The 22,481-nt window shown below is 41.2% G+C and overlaps 1 non-coding gene and 1 pseudogene across 1 annotated transcript; one reads left to right on the plus strand and one right to left on the minus strand.

Annotated features, from left to right (window-relative positions):
* Positions 1-517: 517 nt before the first annotated feature.
* Positions 518-20,760, plus strand: LOC112818419 (proteasome subunit alpha type-2 pseudogene; annotated as a pseudogene).
* LOC112818420 (U6 spliceosomal RNA) lies at positions 14,674-14,779 on the minus strand. Its single transcript, XR_003206578.1, has one exon. It is a non-coding gene; the product is annotated as a U6 spliceosomal RNA (small nuclear RNA).
* Positions 20,761-22,481: the final 1,721 nt, after the last annotated feature.

Raw genomic sequence — 22,481 nt, forward strand, 5'->3', positions numbered from 1 at the left:
AGGATGCCTGGAGGCCAGTAAAGAGGAAGTGGGGGTAGCCTTCTGGGAAGTCAGAGGCCTGTCCTGGCAATACTCCCAAACAAAGACACAAGAAGCTGGATCAAACCAGATAGGCCCAAGACGGCAGGTGCCGTAACAGAAAACCCCTGACCAAATAAGGAAGAAAAAGCACAAAACCCTGCTTCCAAGAAATCTAGTCCCCAAGTAATGAAGATTTCACCCTTTGTAAAGACTGTCAGTAAAAGATAGAAACCCAAACCCTGGGGCATGCAGCCTGCTGTCTCTTGAGCTCCTCCTCTCACATCTTGAGAGTGTACTTTCACTTTAATAAACTTTCCTGTGTGTATGGCCCATCTGCTGTGTTATGTCTCTCCTGGAATTCTTTCTCGTGAAGAGACCAAGAGCCTTCAGTGACACTTTTGGGATGGGCTGGGTTGAGGCTTCAAGGCCCAAGGTCTCCCAAGTGCATCCAACAACACTATGTGTCAGGCTTGTGCTAGGTCCTAGAGTTTCGACTATGCACGTGAAAGTCCCTGATGAGGGCACAGACATTCACCCAAAAAAGGAAACCACAAACAAGAACATTTTGAGTCACAGTAAGTGTCATTCATTCACTATTTGTTGAGCCTCTACTACGTGCCCAGCACTGGGCTGTAGGCAGGGCAGTGACTAAGACAGACAAAGCCCCTGCTGCTCCTGTGGGCCTGGCATTGTGAAGGGGAGACAGACAATAAATATAGCCCAGCGCCTTTAGAAGGGGTAAGTCCTATGGAAAGGAAAGAAGGTCTCAGGGAAAGCCTTATGCCCCAGACCCCTGAAATTATTCGTTAGCTGATCTTAAACCTGCTTACCCTGCCTTGCGTGTTCCTTCTGTTAAAAAAACAAAAACAGAATTTGGGACGCCTTGGTTGGCTTAGTCTGTTAAGTGTCTGCCTTCAGCTCAGGTCATGATGCCAGGGTCCTGGGATCCAGTTTGGCATGGGGGGCGAAAATCCTTGCTCAGTGGGGAGCCTGCTTCTCCCTCTGCCTGCCACTCCCCCTGCTCGTGATCTCTCTTTCTCTCTCTCTCTGACAAGTGAATAAATAAAATCTAAAAAAACAAAAACAAAAAAAAAACAAAAAAAAAAACAAACTTAAAAAAAACCCAAAAAATTTAATTGAATAAATTTTAAAGATTTTATTGGTTTTAGTCCATAATTCATGAAACCGGTTAGAATCCTATCTAGCAGAAAGGAGTTCCAAGAAGCTGTATAAAATGAAAGACTTTTATAGGCAGAAGGGAACAGGAATAAGGAAGTTATACTAGCAAAAGTAGATTGGTGTAGCAAGGTCACTTTCCTTTAGGGGGTAGCTGGGTTCTACCAGGCAGATTACTTCACTAGTGCTGACCTGGTGATTCCTGAGTGACTGGTTAAGATTCCATTTCTGGGAGAGCCAAAACTGTTATTAAGTCTCTGGTGACATGGGGCCGAGGACCATTTTGTGACTCCATTTTTGGACATGTTAATTTGTTTTTTAACACTTCGTTCAGAGACCACAGTAAAGACTCTTACCTATACTTCCTTCCTCTCTCTTTGCCTCTCTACTGGTGCTTTCTTGTGTGGCCTCCCTCATGGCGTGGCCTCTCCTCTTGGGTGCTGTAAGAAACTATATTTTCGGTGTTGGTCATCTCCTGATCTGTTGGCCTTACTGTAACTGAAATTTCCTATTAATATACTATATTTTAAAACAGCCCCGAATGATAAGACACTTTATAGGCACTTTGAAGAGTGAACAAATAAGAATGGATGAAATTGCACTTTCTTAGAATTGTTAAAAATAAACAATAGGGGTGCCTGGGTGGCCCAGATGGTTAAGCGTCATGATCCCGGGGTGCTGGGATCGAGTCCCACATCAGGCTCTCTGCTCCTTGGGGAGCCTGCTTCTCCCTTTGCCTCTCTCTCTCATGAATAAATAAATAAAATCTTAAAAAACAAAACAAAACAAAACAGGCCAAACTCCGTAAGACTTACACTATAAGACTTAAACCCAACTCAGTTTCAACCTTTCCCAGGAGTTAAACTAGGCTGACATTTCCTGGTCAGTACTAGAGAGGTAATCTGCATGAGAAGACCCCCAGCTCTTCCCCCGAGGGAAGGTGACCTTGCCTCAAACAATTGTTTCTTTTGCTAAGAACCTCTTTGTTCTGCTTATAAAATCCTTCCATTCTGTACAGCTCCTTGGAGTTTCCTTTGCGGGGCTCCATGCGGGCTCCATCCCAGGACGCTTAACCCATTGAGCCACCCAGCTGCCATTGATTTTCTTTCTTTTTTTTTTTTTTTAACAAAGCTTTTAACCAGTCAGCTTAGTGGGAACTTGTAGGTCTAAATTCATTCTTTCTAACAATCAAATGTTAACCTTAAAAAAATTGAACCACCAATTATTTTACTAGTAAAAATGGGTTTATTTGAAATAGCAGAGAATTGCAATCTGGAACAAGCAGGTTGTGGCAAAGTCATAGACAAGTTCCCAGAAGAAAGGAGATGATGCTCTTTTATAGGGGAAGAAGGGGCTGTTGGGAGGGCTGTTATAAATAAAAAGTTCAATGGAGTAAACTGGGAATTTGAAGTATAGTGGCTTTTCATTGGCTAGGTTGTAATCTCTCATTGGTTAGGTTGCTGGTTGGTAAGGTGTGGGGGAGGGAGGAGGAAACTTTTCTTTCTCTGGCTCAGGAAATAAAACAACCACTTGCAAGGTACATTTGTCTTGTTGGTCTGCAAATGACCAGGAATGGTAGGGCTCGAGAGCTTCCTCTGCTGGTCTCCTGACTCCATTTTAGTTTATTTATTTATTTTGTAAAGATTTATTTATTTATTTTAGAGGGTGGGAGCATGGGCAGGGGGAGGGGCAGAGGAAGAGAGAATCTCCAGCAGGCTGCCCATTGAGCGCAGAGCCCAATGTGGGGCTTGATCTCACGATCCTGAGTTCATGAGCTGAGCCAAAACCAAGAGCTGGAGTTAAGGGAAGGGGAGAGGGACTAGAAATTGAGCTCAATCCCCAGTGGACAATGATCTAATCAATCATATCTATGTAATGAAGCCTTCATAGAAACCCAAAAGGACAGGGTTTGGAGAGTTTCAGGGTTGGTGAACTTATGGAGATTTGGGGAGAGTGGCACTCAGAGAGGGCATGGAAGCTCTGGGCCTCTTTCTCCATACCTTGACCCATGCATCTTCTCCATCTGGCTATTCCTGAGTTATACTGTTAGAATAGACAGTTAATTAGATTCTAATAGGATACCTGGAGATCAGCAACAAGGAAGTCATGACCAACTATGGGGAAGGTCAGAGGCCTGTCCTGACAGCACTCCCCAAGAAGCTGGATCAAATCAGGCAGGCCCAAGATGGCTGATGCCATGACAAGAAACTCCTGACCAAATTAGGAAGGAAAAGCATGAAACCCTGCTTCCCTGCCCCAAGTAATGAATATTCTTTTTTTTTTTTTTAAAGATTTTATTTATTTATTTGATGGAGAGAGGGAACACAAGCAAGGGGAGTGGGAGAGGGAGAAGCAGGCTTCCCACTGAGCGGGGAGCCCGATGTGGGGCTCGACCCCAGGACCCCGGAATCATGACCTGAGCCGAAGGCAGACGCTTAACGACTGAGCCACCCAGGCACCCCAGTAATGAATATTCTGCCACTAGTTAACAACTGCTGATAAAAGATAGAAACCCAAGCCCCTGGGACATAGCTCTCTTGAGCTTGCCTGCTTTCTTCTCTTGAGTGTACTTTCTGCTTTAATAAACTTTCCAATTTGTGTCACTTATCCACTGTGCTGTGTGTCTGCCCTTGAATTCTCATGACAAGACCAAGAACCTTCAGCAAATCGTTGGGATCTGGCTGGGTTAAGTCCCCAGGGCCCAGAGTTTCCCCAGTTCACCTGACAACAATATCTTTTTATAATAAACTGTCCATCTAGTGAGTAAACTGTTCCAGAGTTCTGTGAACCTACAGAGGAGTTCATGGTAACCTCCAATCTATAGCTGGTTAGTCAGAAGCACAGGGCACAACAACCGTGGACTTGCCATGGGCATCTGAAGGGGAGGGCACAATTTGTAGGACTAGGTCCTTAACGTGTTGGATCTGATGCTATCTCCAGCTAGATGGTGTCAGAATTGAGATAATTATAGGACTCCCAGCTGGTGTCACAGAATTGCTTGGTGTGTGGAAACTTCCCCACATCTGATGTCAGAAGTGAAGTGGTGCTGCAGTAGAGTATTAGAGTAGAGGAGACACACAAGAGTGTGTTTTGTTTTTCCTTTACAGGTTCTTTATGAGGTCATTAGCAAGAAATGGACCAATCACAGCTGGAGATAGTACCTAGTGCTTTTCTTACTTTTTGATCTCAAGAATAAGGATCCCAAAGAGCTTTCTGTCTATGTGAGTTATAGCAATTGTTATTTCCCTTATTAGAAATTAAAATCTGTAAGATGTTTCAGTCATCTTTTCATTTCCAGTTTGAAAATCTGTAATATGGTTTGGCTTTTAAAGAGCTCCTAGCAACTAATTTTAAAATATTTAATTACTTTTCTTTAAATTCTGAATGATTGGTCTCAAAATGATGCTACAACTCAACCAATATCATGATACTATAAGAAATGTTCTGTTGCATAAGACACAACAAAGTACATTATTAATACACCTATAAAGCTAAAAGGAAGATAATTTTATTTATTTTTTAAAAAGATTTATTTATTTGAGAGAGAGAGAGAGCACAAGCAGGGGGAGGGCCAGAGGGAGAGGGAGAAGCAGACTCCCCACTGAGCAGGGAGCCCGATACTGGGCTCCATCCCAGGACCCTGGAATCATGACCTGAGCCAAAGGCAGATGCTTAATGGCTCAACCGCCCAGGCGCCCCAAGGAAGATAATTTTAATTATATTTTTCCCAATAAGATTACCAGCAGATTTCTCATCAGAAACCTTAGATACCAGAAGGAAAACTAAGTGTCAGCCAAGAATCCTATATCCTGAAAACTGTCCTTCAAAAATGAGGGAGAAATGAAGACATTCCCAGATAAACAAAAGCTTGCCTTACAAGAAATGATAAAGGAAATCCTCCAGACTGAAATGAAAGGACACTAGACACTAGTAATTTGTAACAAGACAGTGGTAACTTGAAACTATATGGAGAAGTAAAGATCTCTGCTAAAGTTAAATACGGAGGCAGTTATAAAAGCTAGTATTGGGGCGCCTGGGTGGCTGAGTCATTAAGCATCTGCCTTCAGCTCAGGTCATGATCCCAGGGTCCTGAGATTGAACCCCGCATTGAGCTCCCTGCTCGGCGGGAAGCCTGCTTCTCCCTCTCCCACTCTCCCTGCTTGTGTTCCCTCTCTTGCTGTGTCTCTCTCTGTCAAAAAAATAAAAAATAAAATCTTTAAAAATAAATAAAATAAAAGCTAGTATTATTTTTACTTTGATTTGGTAATTCCACACTTTTTCTATATGGTTTAAGAAACTAATGCATAAAAAACAATTACTAGTCTATGTTTTTGGACACATAATACATAAAGATGTAATTTTGTGACATTAATAACTGAAAGGGGATGGAGATGGACTTGTATAGGAAAAGGGTTTGGGTATGTTATGAAGTTAAGCTGTTTAAATTTAAAGAATGTTATAACTTTAAGATGTTGCTATAGACTGAACGTTTGTGTCTTTCCAAAATTCACCCTCAATGTGATGGTATTTGGAAGTGGGGCCTTCAGGAGGTGCTTAGGTCATAAGGGTGGAACCCTCATAAATGGGATTAGTGCCCTTATAAAAGAGATCCCAGAGAACTCCCTCCCCTCTTCTGCCATACGAGGACACAGTGAAAAGAGCCAACCATGACCTGGGAAGTGCATCATCCCCAGACACCAAATTTGATGGTGGCTTGGTTTTGGACTAAAAGGCCTCCACAGCTGTGAGAAACACATTTTTATTGTTTATAAGTTAGCCACTCTATGGTATTTTGTTCTAGTGTTAGAGTAGACAGTTAGGTTGTAACAGGATACTTGGAGATCAGCAACAAGGAAGTTATGACCAACTACTGGGAAGGTCAGAGGCCTGTCCTGGCAGCACTCCCCAAGAAGCTGGATCAAACCAGATGGCGGGTACCATGACAGGAAACCCTGACCAAATTAGTAAGAAAAAGCATGAAACCCTGCTTTCCTGCCCTAAGTAATGACTATTCTACTCCTTAGTTAACAACTGTCAATAAAAGATGGCTAGAAACCCCACCCTCAGGGTGTGCAGCTTGCTCGCTCTCTCTCGCCTACTCTCAGAACTCGAGCGTACCTTTTGCTTTAATAAACTTTCCTGTTGGGGTCTCTAGTCTGTTGTGCTGCATGTTTGTCTTTGAATTTATTCTCGTGACGAGACCAAGAACCTTTGGGTCTGGCTGGGTTGAGGCCCCAGGACCCGGGGTCTTCCCAGTTCACCCGCAATAATAGCCTGAACAGACTAAGACAGAAGTTAAATATAACCCCTATTATAACCACAAAAGAAATAGCTACACTCTATATAAAAAATGAAATGAGAAGAGAATTAAAATGTTTCACCACAAAAAATCAACTAAACACAAAAGAAGACGGTAATGCAGGAAATGAGGGACAAAAATGATGTAAGGCATATAGGAAAAGCATAACAAAATGACAGAAATCTCTCTTTATCAGTAATTACTTCAAATGTAAATGGATTAGCCTCCTTAATCAAATGACAGAGATTTGGCAGAATGGATAAAAAACCAGATCAAGTATATGCTATCTACAAGAGACTCAAGATCCAAAGACACAAAAAGGTTGAAAGTGAGAGAATAGAAAAAGATATCCCATGTAAATAGTTAAGAGAGAGCTGAAGTGGCTATATTAACATCAGACAAAATTGGTATTAAATTAAAAAAAGTTACATTAGACAAAAAGTTACATTAGACAAAAGGTTACATTAGACAAAATAGATATTAAGTTTAAAAAGTTACATTAGACAAAGAAAAATTAATAAAATTTTTAGCACAACAAAAAGATATAACAATTATAAACATTACAGACCTAATAACAGACCATCAAACTATATGAAGCAAAAATTGATATAACTGGAAGGACAAACAATTGTACAATAATGGTTGGAGCTTCAATACCCCACTCTCAATAATGGATAGAAGAACAACCAGACAGAAGCTAAATAAATAGAACAGAAGACTTGAACAACACAATAAACCAACTAGATCTAACAAATATATACAGAACACTCTACCCAACAACAACAGAGTATACATTCTTCTTAACTGGACATAGAACATTCTTCAGGATAGACCACATGTTCAGTCACAAATTGTCTCAACAGATTTAAAACAAAGACAAAAGATCATACATCTCTGCCCACAACAGGATGAAGTTAGAAGTCAATAACAAAGAAAATGAAAATTCACAAAGTTGGGTGAATTAAACAACACACTCTTAAACACCAGTGGACCAAAGAAAATAATCACAAGAAAAATCAGAAAATATTTAGAGACGAATGAAAATGAAAACACAACATACCATACTGATGAGATGCAGTGAAAACAGTGTGAAGAGGAAAATTTATAGCCTTAAATGCTCACATTAAATAAGGTCTCAAATCAATAGCCTAACTTTACGACTTAAGGATCTAGAAGAAGAACACATTAAACCCAAACTAGCACAAAGAAGGAAATACTGAAAATTAGACTCAAGATAAATGAAATAGAGAATAGGTAAACAATAGAGAAAATCAATGACATCTAAAGTTGATTCTTCAAAAAGATTAACAAAATTGACAAACCTTTAGCCGGATTGATTGAGAAAAAAAGGACTCAAATTATTTAAATCAGAAATGAAGGAGGGGACATTCCTATTGATCATACAGAAATAAAAAGGATTATAAGAGAGTACTATGAACAATCATATGCCAACAAATTGGATAATCTAGGTAAATTAGACAAAATCCTAGAAATAGATACCCTACCGAACCTGAATCACAAAGAAAATCTGAACTGACCTATAACTAGTACAGAAATTGAATAAGGAATCAAAAACCTCCTGACAAAGAAAAGCTCTGAATCTGATGGCTTCACAGGTGAATTCTACCAAATATTTAGAGAGGAACTGACACCAATCCTTTTCAAACTCTCTCAAAAAATCGAAGAGAAGGAAATAGTTCCTAACTCACTCTATTAGTTTAGCATCCAGATACCAAAGCCAAAGACATTACAGGTAAAGAAACTACAGACCAATATCCCTTATAAACCTTGATGCAAAAATCCTCAATCTGTATTGGATCCTTGGCCTGTGGGGAGAAATTCACCATAGAAAGGAAAGCCAGGTGGAAGCTCAAAAATGTACCCCTGCCAAAGAGAGAAAATGCTGTATTGAGGGGAGTGGCAGAGATTACTGCCATCCTCAGGGGTCTAAAAAATGCAGGGATAACATTACCATCATGTCTGCTTAACTCACCAGTCTGGTACCATCAGGATGTGGATGGACCCTGGTGGATGACAAAATACAGATTGCAGACCCAAACTGGCCAGCACTTTTTTTTCTCTTGGTATATGTTTTTTATTTTTAATTAATTAATTAATTAATTAATAATTTAAAACAATTTAAATTTATTTGAGAGAGAGAGAACTAGCAGGGAGGAGGGGCAGAGGGAGAGAGAGAGAAAGAGAAGAAGGCTCTCCGCTGAGCAGGGAGCCGGACGCAGGGCTTGATCCCAGAACCTGGAGATCATGTCCTGAGCCAAAGGCAGACGCTTAACCGACTGAGCCACCCAGGCACCCCTATTTTACTTATTTATGGGGGGCAGGGAGGGGCAAAGAAAGAGGGAGAGAGAGAATCCTAAGCAGGCTCCATGCTCAGCACAGAGCCCAACCTGGGGCTTGATCTCACCACCCTGAGACCATGACCTGAGCAAAAATCAAGATTCTGATGCTTACCCAAATGAGCCACCCAGGCGCCGCTGGTTTTTACTTTTATAAGTGACTGGGAAAAATCAAAGAAGAATAACATTTTGTAACGTGAAAATTAAGAGAAATTCAAATCCCGTCATTTATGAATAAAGCTTCATCAGAGCACAGAGGGACACTTGCTCATTGACGCGTTGTCCGGCTGCTTTGGCACAGTTGCAAATCACAGGGACCTGGTTGTAACACTTTAGTGTTTCAAATGCTGCCTGCTGCTGAGCCGCGCGAGCCAGCTACGTGAGCTGGAAAGCATCCAGCATACGACTAGGCAGTCATCCCAATATTCTCAACTCCCAGGAAAGCAACAATCATGAAAACTGGAAAATTTAAACAGGAATATCTCAACACAGCCAATTTTCTCTATAAAAATAAAAGTTGGAAATGAGGCTGCAGCCAAAGTAAGTTGCCAAGTGGCTCACTCTTTTGCCGAGTGAGGAAAACCATTTACTGCGAGTGATTTAATTCAATCATGTTTGATCACAGCGGCCAAAGAAATGTGTTCAGAGAATATAAACTTGTTGAAGATTATTAGCTTTTTTTGCTCAGAGAGGGCCAGTTAATTTCTAAGATGCATGGCTATCCAGCAGGGGGCAGCATTACCCCACAGAGCCAGCACCCTCGCGGGCCGAACCGCCCTTTGGAGGGCCTGAAGGGTGGATATATGTTCATTTGCCAAGATTTAATAACCAACGTATTAGCTTCTTTAATCTTCATGAAAACCCTGTAAGACAGGAGTTGTTTTTATCCTTTTTACAAATAAGAAAGCTGAAGCTCAGAATGGTTAAATCTAGCCAAATCTAAGCCATTTGTCTGACTCCAGGACCTGTATTTTTATTTAAGAAAACAATTGGCTATGTGCCAAGCATGGTCTAAGCACTTTGCATGTTTGAGCTCCTTTCATCCTTATACTAATCCCAGGATTGAGGTACCATTATCATCACCCCCAATTTATGGATGAAGAAACAAATATACAGAGTTAACACTTTTCCTAAAGTGATTCCACCAGTGAGTGGCAGCACTGGGGTCTGCGCTCACTCTGGTTCTGGCCTCTGAGGCTGGTGGGCCCCTGCTTTCTGCTGATGAGCTCATCCTATGAGGATAGGCCAGGGCTTCTCAAAGTGGGGGTTAGTGTCACCTGGGAAAGTCCTAGACCTGCAGTTTTGAGGCCACACCCCAGACCTCGTAAATCTGAAACTCTGTGGGTAGAGCCCAACACTCTAAGTTTAACAAGCCCTTGAGGTGTTTATAAACCATGCTAAAGTTAGACATTGGAGTTAATGATTCTCACCGTGTTCCCCCCACGCCAGTGCCCTCAACGCACACGAGTGAATATGTAATCTTCAGTCTATACACTGAGTAAGGGATGCTTTTGAACATCCACACATTTTATGGGTAGAGGCAAACGTGTTTGTGTTGAACCTGGATCTTGGCTTGCTTTTAATTACCAGGAGCAAATTTTCTGGGATGTGGTCTTGGGCTACCTAAGTCGCAAATTATTACAACAGCCATACCCTTTCTGGTTCCTGCCTCATGTCTGTGTAGCTTTTCTCTCGTTATAAAGCTTTTTTTTCCTTTTCTTCTTATAGTTTATCATCATACACAGAAACGATGATTTCCAAACAAGTGTCAGAACCTGTGGTCTTCTCTGCGGGGCTCTGTGCCTTACTCTGAGCTAGCACTTTCAAAAAAAGAGAGCTGGCCAGACTTCTACAGAAAGGCTCGGGAATAGTGCTGCTCTGTGTGGCCAGGACCAGGTGAGGCAGGCGAGGTTCCCCCTACTGGCTGGGTAAAATGTAAGAGAGCTGCCAGGGTCCGACGGAGACACCAGCTCCCTCAGTGACTCCCTAGCCAGGCTTCTGAATTATTTGGCTACTTTGCGTTAGGGGATGAGGTAGGACAGCTGGGAGTGCCGACTGCTGGATTCAGAGCCTGAGCAAACAGGAAGTGGGAGGCTGTCTTTTCCTCACCCACCCACCCCTGCTTCATTTCTCTCTGCTTCCTTTATTTTCTTCTTGCTGTCTGTTACCTGTTTTTCTACCTTCTTTTCCGTTTCTCTCTCTTTTTCCATCTTTTCCTTCTCTTTTTCTTTTTCACAAAACAGAGGCTATTTGTGCTGTATCAGTTCAAATCCAATCAGGAGAGGAGCCACATACTAATTTGACCAGAGAGGGTTTCGTACAGTAACCGCCCCCCCTCCCGCCCCATGTAAAGTGTCGCTTTCCACAGTTTCAGTTACTCAGGTTAACTGAGGTCTGGAAGCAGATGATCCTCCAGACATGTTGTCAGAAGCGCAATAGTAGTCTAACACTAGGTCACAATGCCTACACCATTTGCCTCACTTAATCTCGTCACGTGGGCATTTTATCATCTCACATCATCACAAGACGAAGAACAGTGAGTACAGTACAACAAGCTATTTTGAGAAAGAGATCACATTCATGTAACTTTTATTACAGCCTAGTGTGATAATTGTTCTATTTTATTATTAGTTATTATTGTTCATCTCTTACTGTCCCTAATTTATAGTTAAGCTTTATCACAAGTATGTATGTCTAGGAAAAAACATAGTCTATATAAGGTCTGTTACTGTCCATGGTTTCAGGCATGAAAGGCATCCACTAGGGGTCCTGGATTGTATCCTCTGTGGGTAAGGGGGGGACTGTTGTATTAATAATTACAGTGGGACTGGGACGCCTGGGTGTCTCAGTCGGTTGAGCGTCTGCCTTTGACTCTGGTCATGATCCCGGAGTTCTGGGATCGAGTCCCGCATCGGGCTCCTTGCTCGGGGGAGAGCCTGCTTCTCCCTCTGCTTGTGCTCTGTGTCTCTCTCTCTCTCTCTCTCTCTCAAATAAAGATAAAATCTTTAAAAAAATTACTGTGGGACTGTATATACAATGAACTATTACTCAGCCATCAAAAGGAAGGAAATCTTGCTACTTGCAGGGACGTGGATGGAACTAGAGGGTATTATGCTAATAAGCAAAATAAGTCAGTCAGAGAATGACAAATACCACAGGATTTCACTCATATGTAGAATTTAAGAAACAAAACAGATAAACATAGGAGAAGGGAAGGAAAAATAAAATAAGACAAAATCAGAGAGGGAGACAAACCATAAGAGACTTTTTTTTTAAAGATTTTATTTGTTTATTTGGCAGAGAGGTAGAGAGAGAGCACAAGCAGGCAGAGCAGTAAGCAGAGGGAGAGGGAGAAGCAGGCTCTCCACTGAGCAGGGACCCCGATGTGGGGCTCGATCCCAGGACCCTGGGATCATGACCTGAGCTGAAGGCAGATGCCCAACCGACTGAGCCACCCAGGTGCCCCCATAAGAGACTTTTAACTCTAGGAAACAAACTGACGTTTCCTTGAAGGGAGGTGGGGGGATGGAGTAACTGGGAGACGGACATCAAGGATGGCACGGGATGTAATGAGCACCGGGTGTTATAGGCAACAGATGAATCACTAAATTCTACCCGGGAAATGAACAACAACAACAAAACCAATTATGGGGGTCAAAGTAAAAAGGATTGACTAATAAGAAGGAAAGCGAACTCTGAAGAATACGGAAATAGCAGATATAAGGGGCAGCCTCCACTGCTCATGCTGAGAGAGAGTACCCAAGGAAGGCCTCCCCACCTGTTGAAGAATGTGATAAAAAAGATGTGAGCTGGACCCAAGCACTCTTGGAATGTGGGTTCCACTTGGCGTTTCTGTTCCCAGAGGCTGCACCAAGGACAGCCTTGAGATGATGATATGATGCTGAAAATGCTTGCACAGTACATGAGACTAAGCCCAGTTAGAAACGCTTTATAAACTTTTAAGATTTGGAGGATGGATGCAGGGATCCATTTGTCTTGTTGCATCCAAGACAAGCCTCCTATATGAGTTGCCTTTGTTATTATTAAAATTGCCTCCCACCAGCATGGAGTAGCTTGCCTCTTTCTTCAGTCTCAGCCTGCCTTCTGCATATGGGGGCTGTTTCCAGTTACACCAGGAAAGCTCCTGAGAGGATTGCTCCCACTCCACACCTTGGTAGGGAGACCACAGCCATGGCTCACTGGCTATGGAGAAGGTCCTGTGGTGCCAAGCTGAGGAACTTGCTGGAAATCCATCCTCTGTAAGTTTTTCTACATCTGCCCTCCAGGGTGCTGGGAAAGCTGAGTCTTACTTTACGTACCATGACTTTGTCATATCAGTTGAAAATAGTACCAGCTAAATGATCACAGAATGCTAGGACATCATTTATTGTGAGACAGAGGCATCCTGACTTCAGAGAGAGAATGGAGTATGATTATAAAATCAGGTTTGTCTTAGAATCGATGAAATGCACCCTTTCTGGGCAGCCACAGCCTCTGCCCTTGCTCAGCTTCTGGGTCGCTCATTTCTGATCTGACTAGCCTTGACCTCCCTGCTCTCTGTCTCAGCCTAATCCTAAGCCTGGCAGCCACCAACACAAGGTCACTTTTCTTCTCTTCTCCCTTTCTGTCCTGCTCCAAACAGGACAAAGTCAGGGAACTTGGAAACCCAGGCCAGTCTGGGCATCGGGTGTGTCAGGGAGTGATGGTGTCCAGGGCAGACCGATCAGGAGCCTGCATCTTGATGGTGTGTGAGACGTCTGTGTAGGAAGTGGGCATTCCTGGAGGGCATTAAGCAGGGCAGTGACATGTCAGTGTGGAAATAGACAGCAGGGGATTAGGGAAGCAACAGGTTATTTCCTCTAGTTTTCCCCAGCCCTTAGAGACAAATAGGAGTCAGGTAATACAATGGACTTGAGTCTCTGATAGCAGAACCACAGCAACCCCAGCCACCCCCTGCCCCGCCTTGCTGTTGCCACGGAGCAGGGTCCTCTGGCTGCTTGAAGAGCTGCAGGTGTGGCTCTCAGTGGGGGCTCCCAGCTGCAGTGGGACAAGCAGCTTCCTCCCTCCACCTGTCCCGGCCTTTGAGGTGCGGCCCTGGGTGACTTAGAGTAAGGCCAGGGACAGCGTCTCAGCTGTCCAGTCCAGGAAGTTTTAGTGATCTGTGTTTTTTTTTGCATTAAAATCTTCTGTGTTTTATTTTTTTTTAAAGACAAAATGTTTAACTTGAAAAATGAAAGGTGTCCCCTCTTAATTTTTTGTTTTTTTCCTGAGAGCCAGCACAACCATCCAGGCAAAGTTAACTGAGAGACAGAAGATGTGCATCACCTTTCATTAGGTCGTGTCTCTGATTCATAACTTTTGAACTTGTGAGAAGTTATTATTAGAGTAGAACTAAAGGGCCTTACCTTGCTGGAGTAAAATTTTAACTTAGATTTAATCTTCCAGTTCTTAGACTTATACTTTGTCATGTCTGCCTTGCGGATGCTTTCTCTGAAGCTGATAATAATGGCATGACTGCTCAGTAGGGAAGGGTGTAATTTGCTAAAAGTTAAAGACATTTTATTTTATTTTTAAAAAATTTTTTAAATTTAAATTCAATTAATTTACATATAATGTATTATTAGTTTCAGAGGTAGAGGTCAGTGATTCATTAGTCTTATATAACACCCTGTGCTCGTTCCATCAAGTGCCCTCCTTAATGCCCAGCACCCAGTTACCCCATCCCCCCACTCCCTTCCCCTCTAGCAACCCTCAGTTTGTTTCCTAGAGTTAAGAGTCTCTTATGATTTGTCTCTCTCTCTGATTTCATCTTGTTTTATTAAAAATATGGAACGTTTCACGAATTTGCATATCATCCTTGCACAGAGCCATGCTAATCTTCTCTGTATCCTTCCAATTTTAGTATATGTGCTGCAGAATCAAGTACAAGTTAAAGACATTTTAGCCACTTAATTGTGAAATGCATTTCCATCCAGAATTCTCCCAAAGTCATGGTGGTGCCTAAAGGATAGGATTCACTCTTTTGTATCCTTAAAGCTGAAAATCATACTGAGATGTGTATTAAGCCACACCACCAGGATGTAGACATGAAATTCATGTAACTACTTTCTTTTGGAAACCCTCTGCTAGCATACTGGTCAAACTGGTCATACTGGTCATACTGGTCAACTGGTCAAACACAAACCCCTTCTGGGTCCTGGCACTACTCCTGACGATGGGGGTAAACAAAGTCTCTGCTCTTGAGGATCTTGCTGGGCCAATGAGTAGATAAGTTAATGGCAGGTACTGATAAGGGCAGTGACAAAGATAAAATAGAGTAACGTGGGCAGTGAGCGGTGCTGATTTAGTTAGGGTGGTCAGGGAAGGCCTCTGTGAAGAAAGTGATGTTTAAGTTAAAACCTAAATAAACATCCTTGTCAAAAACTGGCCCAGCCATCAACCGTTACCACCACCCGTAATCCTAAGCAGAACTGACCTAAGAGGTGGTCTCTCCACTGGCTGGGCAGTTGTCCAGAGTGCTAATAAATAAGAGAAACAAAAGATCCCTGGAGGAATTCAGCAAAGTGTGATTCAGTCTTTCTGACAAAGTTGAGGAGAACTTCCCAGTGGGAATAGAAACTGCGGTCAAGCAGAGCTGTGTTGGTACAGGAGTTCTGCATGCACAGCTGCTTGCAGCCTCAGCCCACCCAATTGGAAAGGGGAGGGGCAGGGCTGATTACAAGGAAGGAGAGATGCCTTTTAGTGAATTTAACTCCTTCAGTATGTCTCTCAAGAAAGTCATGGCTTCAGAAAAATTATGAAAGAGAACATGAGCTCTCACCTCCTGGAGCCTTTCCTTTAGGATGGGTCCAATTTTAGAAAAGAAGTTGATATAGCAACTGGCTCCCAAGGCAGTAAGAATTGCCACTTACAGGCCAGTTTCACATTTTTCTGGAACATTCTATGACTTTCCTGGTTGAGATTCTCTTCCTCATCCCCAGCATAGGTGTTGTATCATCTTTTTCTTAGGAAACAAAGAGGTGATACATTTTACTATTATTTTTCGATGTGAAAATGTGAATTTAAAAATGCGACAACCAAGAGAGAAGGATAGACAGAAAGGCACTTGAAACTTCCCACTTCCAACCTTACCGCAGTGATTACTGCCTGTGGACACTAGGAATCTAAGGGGCGTCTCCCTGTGACTTGACATGCATCTGTTTCCATTTTTCAAAAGAATATACCTTTTGTGATTAAATATAAATTTATTTAATAACAACACTTAATTCTGTCCTTTTAAACTCTTTTCAGTGAAGGTAGGCAGCACTACCATCATGTGGGGGCAGTCATCTATAAGTAAACACTCAGGTATGCACACACATACATTAAAAAAAATCCTTAAATGGTTGGAAATGACTGCACTCCCATACTTACACTAAACAGCATGAAATCTAGGGCCTTCATTTCAATATAACGACCTTTCATACTAAAGAAAAGCTTTTATTAGCACAAATTTAACTTTTCAACCTAACTTTATATACACTTGAATTTTATAAACTTAACTTCATAAACTTAAATTTATCACTTAAATTTTAAGTCAGTATTGAGCCTGGGTCAGTGACCTCTCTAGCTAAGTCAAAACCTACCAATAAGAACGTGAGAACAAGATGTATTTCCTAGGAAAATGATGCACAGTCCCCAGGTTTACAGTGCAGCAGTGGGAAGAAAATAAATGAATTTAAACCACCTAGTACACTATTCTCATAAATCACCTTTGCCGTCACCTCAGGAGGTCAGAGTTTTTACCTGGTGGTATAATCCAAATCATTCCCATTCTTTTCCAAGCCTTTTTTAGTAGTCTGATCTTTACTGGGTTGCTACAGTTTCCCACTGACCAGTACTACGGGCTAGGGAGTACTAAGAAACGCCCGGTGAATGCACTGGCTTTCAGGAATAGTACTCTACTCTCACTGGGTTGCAGTAGCCTAATTTCCACCTGGTAATCATCATCAATCAACATGGTTTATTCTCTTTTTGTTTAGTGGCCCAAAGATCCCCAAATGGGCCAAGGGCAGTCTCAGCTTTCAATTTCTCTTTTACTTGATTAAAAAAAAAAAAAGTCATTAGGGAAATATGCAGGCCCAAAATGCAAACATTCTAAGGGTAGAGCATGACACATTGGCTCACACCACACCCTGTACCCACCACCCAGATCAAGAAACAGAACGTTATTAGTACTCCAGAAGCCCCTCTCTGGATCATTTTTCCCATAGGAGAGCACAAATCTGGCTTCTCAAACCATAGGTTAGTTTTGTCTGTTTTTGAGCTGTGTATGCACAGCATGCTCTTTTTCGACTCTCTTTTAGCCCCGCATTATATTGATAAGATTAATTCATTTTTTTGCAGCTATAAATTAGTTCACTTGCATTGCTGTTGGAATACACCCCAATTAACGTACCCATTCCACTGATAACGGAATTATCTGTTGATGGGCATTACGGGTGTTTCCAGCTTTAAGCTCTTTCAAATACTGCTGCCCCAGATACTCCTGTATACCTCTTGGTGCACAGGCACATGCATTTCTGTTGGGCATATCTAAGGCTGTATTCCTGGGGTCTGAGGAAATCTCCATGTTCTTCTTTTGTAGATTCTTCCAAATCATTTGTCCAAACTGTTTGTACCATTTATAGTGTAGGAGAATTTTAATTTTTCTACATTCTTGCCAACGCTGGCTTTGTCTTTTTTAGTGGAATTATAGTGGTTTTGACTTGCATTTCTTTGATAACAATTGAGATTAAGTACCTTTTCATATGTTTCTTGGCCATTTCAATATCTCTATTGTGAAGTGAATATTTTGCCTATTTTTCTACTTATCTTTTTCATTTGGGTCTTCCTTTGTTAAATATGTAATTCAAACATATTCTCTCTCATCTTGTCTTTTATTTCTCTTAATACTATCTTTTGATGTTCAGATATTCCTAATTTTGATTTACTCCAATTTGTAAATGTTTTCCTTAGTGGTTAGTGCCATTTGTATTCATTAAGAAATTATTTCCTGCCCAAAGTCATGACGATGTTCCCCTATGTTTTATTCTAAAAATCTTTATTGTTTTACTTTTTTACATTTAAATCTGTAATTCACCAAGAATGATATTTTTGCCTATTATTTGAGTAGGAATCAAGTTTCATTCCCCCCCTTATTAGTACATAATTGAACCACAACTTTTTTTTCACTTTTTAAAAACATTTAAATTCAATTAATTAACATAAAATGTATTATTTGTTTCAGGGGTACAGGTCTATGATTCATCAGTTTTATGTAATACCCAGTGCTCATTACATTACATGCCCTCCCCAATGTCCATCACCCAGTTACTCCATCCCTTCCACCCCCCTCCACTCCAGCAGCCCTCAGTTTATTTCCTATGATTAAGAGTCTCTTATGGTTTGTCTCTCTTTCTGGTTTCATCTTGTTTCATTTTTTCCTCTCTTCCCCTATGATCCTCTGCCTTGTTTCTCAAATTCCACGTATCAGTGAGATCATATGATAATTGTCTTTCTCTGATTGACTTATTTTGCTTAGCATAATACCCTCTAGTTCCACCCACGTCATTGCAAATGGCAAGATTTCGTTTTTTGATGGCTGCATAATATTCCATTGTATATATATATATACCACATCTTCTTTATCCATTCATCTGCTGATGGACATCTGGGCTCTTTCCATAGTTTGGCTCTCATGGACATTGCTGCTATAAACGTTGGGGTGCAGGTGCCCCTTTGGATCACTACATGTATCTTTGGGGCAAAGACCCAGTAGTGCAATTGCTGGGTCATAGGGTAGCTCTATTTTCAACTTTTTGAGGAACCTCCCTACTGTTTTCCAGAGTGGTTGCACCAGCTTGCATTCCCACCAACAGTGTAGGAGGGTTCCCTTTTCTCCGCATCCTTGCCAACATCTGTTGTTTCCTGACTTGTTAATTTTAGCCATTCTGATTGGTGTGAGGTGGTATCTCATTGAGGTTTTGATTTGGATTTCCCTGATGCCGAGTGATGCTGAGCACTTTTTCATGTGTCTGTTGGCCATTTGGATGTCTGAACCACAGCTCTTTAATGAAAAGGTCGTCCTTTCTCAACTTTTTGCAGTACCTCCAATCATAGATCAAGTGTTCAATGAGAGGATGGGTCTGTTTCTGGAATCTCTAGTCTTTCCATCAGTTTATTTGTCCATCCTTGTACTGATACCACAGTGTCATATTTGTTATGTCTTTATAACAAATAGCGATCCAGAGATTGTTAGTCCTTTATCTCCTCCTCTTTCTATATTTTCTTAGCTACCTTTGTCTTTTATATTTCCGTAAATTTTAGAATTTTAGAAATTTACTTGAGAGAGCTGTGGATCTTATACATAGTTTTTATCTTTATCATATTGACTCTTTCAAATCCTGGATATAGTACACTACCTCCCCTCCCCATTTGTTAAGTTTTCTTTAATTCCTCTCAATAATATATACTGTTGTTGTTGTTTTTAAGTAGGCCCCACCTGGAGCCCAACGTAGGGCTTGAACTCATGACTCTCAGATCAAGACGTGAGCTGAGATCAAAAGTCAGACGCTCAACCAACCGAGCCACCCAGGTGCCCCTAACTCTTCTCAAATTCTTCTCAATTATGTTTTATACCTTTTTTGTAGAGGTTTTGTACATTTTTATTAGGTTCATTTTTAGATATTTGAAGTTTTTTTTTAAAAAGACTGTTATGATAGGCTTTATGTGTGTGTATAATTTTATTTCAGTGCTCATTGCTGTTGTAAACAAAGTATAGATTTGATTCTTGCATGATGACTTTAAATACAGTGACCTTGCAAAAGATTATATATAGATTCAGTTGGATTCTCTTCCTTCATCTCTTTCTTTTTTTTAAAAGATTTTATTTATTTATTTGACAGAGAGATAGAGAGAGCCAGAGACCACAAGCAGGGTGGGCAATGGTAGAGGGAGAGGGGAAAAGCAGGCTCCCCATGGAGCAGGGAGCCCGATCAATCCCAGGACCTCTGGATCATGACCTAAACTGGAGGCAGACGCTTCACCAACTGAGCCACCCAGGTACCCCATCTTTCTTCATCTCTTTGTCTCTCTATGTATCTCTCTCTATATGTAATTATTATTATTACTTAATATTCTTGTTAATTAACTTCCTCAACTTATTAAATCAACTAGGACCCGCCATGCAATGTTAAATGGAGTAATGATAATGAGCACCCTTGAGTCATTCTCTCTCTCTCCGTCAAATAAATAAATAAAACCTTAAAAAAATAAAATAAAGCTGCAAATGGTGTGGTTTTAGCAACTGAGAAGAAACAGAAATCCGCTCTATATGATGAGCGAAGTGTACCGTACAGAAAGTGGAACCAATTACCAATCACATAGGCTTGGTGTATTGTGCGTCATGGGCCCAGGTTACAGAGAGCTTGAGCACAGAGCTTAGAAACCAGTTCAGCAATACTATCTCGTTTACCAAGAACCCATTCCCACAGCTCAGCTGGTACAGACAGTAGCTTTTGTGATGCAAGAATACACTCATTCATGTGATGTTTGTCCATTTGGAGTTTCTTTACTAATCTGTGGTTAGAATGAGAGGCGACTGTGTTTATTTCAGTCAGATCCACCTGGAGCTTTCTTTCTAGAAAGCCACAGCAATGGGAAAGAACTATGTGAATGGGAAAACTTTCCTCAAGAAAAGACATTATGAAGACCTGGGGCTTAAAGATGCCATTCATACAGCCATATTAACCCTAAAAGAAAGCTTTGAAGGGCAAATGACAGAAGATAACATAGAGGTTGGAATCTGCAATGAAGCCGTATTCAGGATGCTTACTCCGACTGAAGTTAAGGATTACTTGGCTGCCATAGCAAAATAATGAAGTGCCTAAAAAAATCTGGAATTTCAGATAATCCCTCTACTTAAACACATATGTTTTGTTTTGCAGACTTCTTGCATACTTATTTCTACATGGTTTAATGGACTGATTTTTTTAAACGACACCTGTAAATCATAATAAACTGTTAAATAAAAATTTATGAATAGATATTGAATTTTATCAAGTATTTTTTCACGAATCTATGGAGATGGTCATTTGATTTTTATTCTTTATTCTGTTGATGGCATAAGTTATATTGATTGATTTTAAATATTAAGCTATGCATGGATTTCTGGACCAAATACAATTAGGACATGGTATATTAATCTTTTTCATGTGTCACTAGATTCAGTTTACTAATACTTTGTTCAGGATTTTCTGCACATTTATGGGTAGGATTGGCCTGTTTTACAAAGGTCTCTGGTAGCCACACCATATCCCCTTGGCTTACCTCAGATTTCAGCTGCATCTGGGGTGGGCACTGTGGAAGTTGACAGCTCAAATGCATTCAGAGTATCTTCCAGAGTTCTCCCCAAAATATTCCTTTGTTCCTAAGGATCCTTCTTAGCCAACACATCCCACAAGTTTGAGGGAATCAATGCCCACAGAGGCAAACTTCTAACAAAGGGAGCGGGAGGCTACCTACTGCCTGTCCAGTGAGCAATTCTGGGAGGAACTTTGTATTTCTCAGAGGCCCGAAGATTAATGACTCCCTCATGACCTATAGCATTAATCTCAATAACAAACCCTTACATTGGCTTGTTTTAATGTAGATTTTTTTTACTGTGTTATAACCTATGTGCAAAAACTTGCCCAGATTATAAGTGTTCAGCTAGTGAATTTCCACAAAGTAAGCATATTCACATAACTGAATCAAGAAATAGAGCATCTCAGCAGCTCCTCTCAGGCCCCCTTCCACATTCTTCCTGTCCTCCCTTGCTGGCTTAGATTCTATGGCCACTGTGATAAAGCATCACAATCTTAGCACCTCACACAATACAAACCTATTTTCTTGCAAGTCTCTAGATGACAAGTCTGACATGGGTCTCACCCATGGGCTAAAATCAAGGTGTTAACAGAGCTGCATTCCTTTCTGGAGGATCTGGGAGAGAACTGGTTTCATGCTCATTCAAGTTATTGGTGAAATTCAGTTCTTCATGGTTATAAGACTGCAGTGCCCATTCCTTGCTGGTTGCCAGCTGAAGTCCACTTCCAGCTTCTAGATGCCCCCACATTCCTTGACTCCTGACTCCCTTTTTCCATCTTCAAAGCCAGCAACCATCATCACATCTTTATCCATTCATCTATTGATAGATACTTGGCCTGCTTCCATAATTTGGCTATCATAAATAATGCTGTTATAAACATAGGGATGCATGTATCCCTTTGAATTAGTGTTTTTGTATTTTGGGGGTAAATACCCAGTAGTGCAATTACTGGATTGTAGGATAGTTCTATTTTTTAAATTTTTTAATTAACATATAATGTATTATTAGTTTCAGAGGTAGACTTCAGTGATTCATCAGTTGCATATAACACCCAGGGCTCGTCACATCATGTGCCCTCCTTAATGTCCATCACCCAGTTACCCCATCCCCCCACACACCTCCCCTCCAGCAACCCTCAGTTTGTTCCCTGTAGTTAAGAATCTCTTATGGTTTGTCTTCCTCTCTGATTTTGTCTCATTTTTTCCCCCAAGATTTAAAACCTTTTTTTTTTTTAATAAAAAAG

The sequence above is a fragment of the Callorhinus ursinus genome, unplaced genomic scaffold (genome assembly GCF_003265705.2).
Source record: "Callorhinus ursinus isolate GAN/ISIS: 27379988/994484 unplaced genomic scaffold, GSC_fseal_2.0 scaffold315, whole genome shotgun sequence".
Lineage (NCBI taxonomy): Eukaryota > Metazoa > Chordata > Mammalia > Carnivora > Otariidae > Callorhinus > Callorhinus ursinus.